Here is a 3,200-nt window from a genome sequence, read left to right as displayed (position 1 = left end):
TATATATATATATAACTTTAATTTTATTTTAGTTTTAGAAATTTTATTACTTCAACTTCAACTAATTTATTACAGTTAGTTGGCAAGGCAACATTTCTCATTTTTGTTTCAGTGGTTAATGGTAACGTTCATAACTATTTTTATATAGGACAACAAGCCATAGATTCACTTATTTTATCAAATTATTATCAAATATTTATGTATATATAATAATAAAATAAATGAATTAATAAATGTTTTGTAAACAGCTGTTAACTCACCAAATAGTAAATAATTTATAAATGCATATAAAGACTGTAAATAATTTTAACACACTAAAATGGAAAAATTTTGTTTTTGAAAGTTTAATAGCTGACTTCAAAATTAAAGTAAAATGTTTTGTCAAATCAAAACGTGCAGTGATTTTTTTTTCTTATCAACACTGATGAACAAACTTCTGAAACGATATAACAAACAAAACAACCTGAAAACATGTAAAACTGAAGAAAAAAAAATCATAGAATCAAATTGAAATATTATACAAAAATACTGTAAAAATGTAATGGATGAAAACCTGAAGACAAGTAACCTCATTATGTTTTCATGTGTACAAAATATTTATATTGTTTAAATGTTTCATTATATATGTATTATTTTAAATGTTTATAAAAGTGAATAAAATATTTGCATATACTATGTAAATCTTTTTTTCTAAATCAAATACTTTTTTTTCTAAATCTAATAATAACCAATTACAAATAATTTACCACTGATATATTTAAAAAGTTACATAGTATATGTCCCAAACCTTACACATGAATCAAGAGTAATGCATTGCAACTGTCCCATGCATAAATATTAAAAACATAAAAAATGCTTTAGAAATTACTTACTACATCACAAATGCTTACTGTGTCCTTAATAATAATAATAATAATAATAATTCATTACATTTATATAGCGCTTTTCTAAGCACTCAAAGCGCTTTACATTGTCAGGGGGTATCTCCTCATCCATCACCAGTGTGCAGCATCCACCTGGATGATGCGACGGCAGCCATAGTGCGCCAGAACGCCCACCACACACCAGCTTATTGGTGGAGAGGAGACAGAGTGATGAAGCCAATCAGTAGATATGGGGATTGTTAGGAGGCCATGATGATCAGAGGCCAATGGGCAAATTTGGCCAGGATGCCGAGGTCACACCTCTACTCTTTTTGAAAGACATCCTGGGATTTTTTTTTTTTTAATGACCACAGAGAGTCAGGACCTCGGTTTAACGTCTCATCCGAAGGACGGTGCTTGTTGACAGTATAGTGTCCCCATCACTATACTGGGGCGTTAGGACCCACACAGACCACAGGGTGAGCACCCCCTGCTGGCCTCACTAACACCTCTTCCAGCAGCAACCTAGTTTTCCCAGGAGGTCTCCCATCCAGGGTACTGACCAGGCTCAGCCCTGCTTAGTTTCGGTGGGTAACCAGTCTTGGGCTACAGGGTGATATGGCTGCCGATAAATCCTTATTCTAATGTATTAACCAGAACCCCTCCCTGCTGAACTACAGATGACGCAGCTATGACTATCACTTCTCAATCTCTTCCCACATTATCTCTATAACATAAAAACTCTTTGATACATCAGATAATACACTCTTAAAAAGCTAAAAGCGCATCCTGACATAACACGCACGGCCTTATGCAACCCATTCCCACACACTAACACCTGCTGCTCCCACTACAAAAAAGCCATATTGACTTCTGCACAACCAACATCATTATCTGAAAATGATCTTGAAAACATTTTACACCCACTTGCACTATTCATGTACAACGCACGTAATGTGCACTTCTCAAACCCTCATCTCAAAAGCCTCTCACCTCTCTGAGATGAATAACAATCATTTCATATTATCCAGCACGGCTCGGTTTCTTTTAAAATCTTCCACCATTTTTAGTGGTCAGTGAAGGAGAACTAGTGAGCCCGGCTTCAGGCTCGCTACGCGGTGTGCAACGCATGCTAACGCAATTCTTTCACACGTTCCCCTCTTTTCACATGCTCTACTAGGGGGCGAAGCCAACAACCAATCCTCCGTCACCGAAAACAGAAGATAAAGGGGCACAAATGGAGATATTGTTCAGACCAGGGGAAAGGATCCACTCTCTACTGAGTGCTACATTTTTTTTAAAGAGTAGAGGATGGAAATGAGGAAAAAGTGCAGAGACGCAGAACGGAAACAAAGTACCTCAATGCCACTTCTGCTTGAAAACTATGGTTGCTATGAGTGACTTTAGCATTAAAGTAGCTACTGGCGACTAAGTCTTCTGGAGTTATCCACTGCAAGCCAGCGTCAAGCTAACTCTATTAGCAGACTGACTCTCATTACTGCAGATGAGGGATCAGATACGGGCACTTTGGCAGCTCTCCTTGGAGTTCTGCCTTTTTATTAAGCTCCTCCATCGCTCCTGTCTCCATTATCTGCAACGTCTTCTCCGCTTACCCTTCTTCTCTCTTTCTCTCCCTGACTTTCTCTTTTCTTTCTCTCTCTCTCACACACACTCCACTAGTCCCTTGTACTTGGCATTGAAAAAATGATTTTCATTATAACAATATATATTTTTATCCAATTAACTTTACTTTTCTGAGTTTAAAGGGGTCATATGATGCGATTTCAAGTTTTCCTTTCTCTTTGGAGTGTTACAAGCTGTTCGTGAATAGATAAGATCCCTAAAGTTGCAAAGACCAAAGTCTCAAACCCAAAGAGATATTCTTTATAAAAGTTAAGACTCGTCCACGCCCTCCTAAAATGCCTCGTTTAAACACGCCCCCACATGTCTAAGTCACTGTGTGGGAAGATTTGCATAACACCTCCCAAATGTATATGCAAAGAAAGAAGGCGTACCTTTGATTCTCGCTGTAGTATTGTTGCCGCCGCAGCCATGTCGTGGAGACGCTGTGTTTTGTTGTGAAAGCGAAACTACTTTGTTTGGTCTTCCAAAAGAGGACACAACTAGAAATCAGTGGTTAAGTTGTATTTACAACACTGTTCCAGAACAGTTCAACCCAAATATTCAGATGTGTGCAACGCATTTTACGGAGGACTGTTTCCTGATTCTGGGAGAGTAGCCTACAATGTCGGTGTTCCGGTCGGCGCGCATGCTGACCACAGTCTATCATGCTGACAAATAATGCTGACTCACAGCCTGTAAGTACGTTTTCATATT

General features: G+C 38.0%; 1 protein-coding gene across 6 annotated transcripts in view; it reads right to left on the bottom strand.

Moving 5' to 3' along the window:
• The window catches only part of LOC107696491 (disks large-associated protein 1-like), an 85,351-nt gene that overhangs the window by 55,557 nt on the left and 26,594 nt on the right, over positions 1–3,200 (bottom strand). The window lies entirely within an intron of this gene.

The sequence above is a fragment of the Sinocyclocheilus anshuiensis genome, unplaced genomic scaffold, assembly GCF_001515605.1.
Source record: "Sinocyclocheilus anshuiensis isolate Anshui unplaced genomic scaffold, SAMN03320099.WGS_v1.1 scaffold931, whole genome shotgun sequence".
Classification (NCBI taxonomy): domain Eukaryota; kingdom Metazoa; phylum Chordata; class Actinopteri; order Cypriniformes; family Cyprinidae; genus Sinocyclocheilus; species Sinocyclocheilus anshuiensis.
This window is presented reverse-complemented; position numbering and strand designations above follow the sequence as displayed.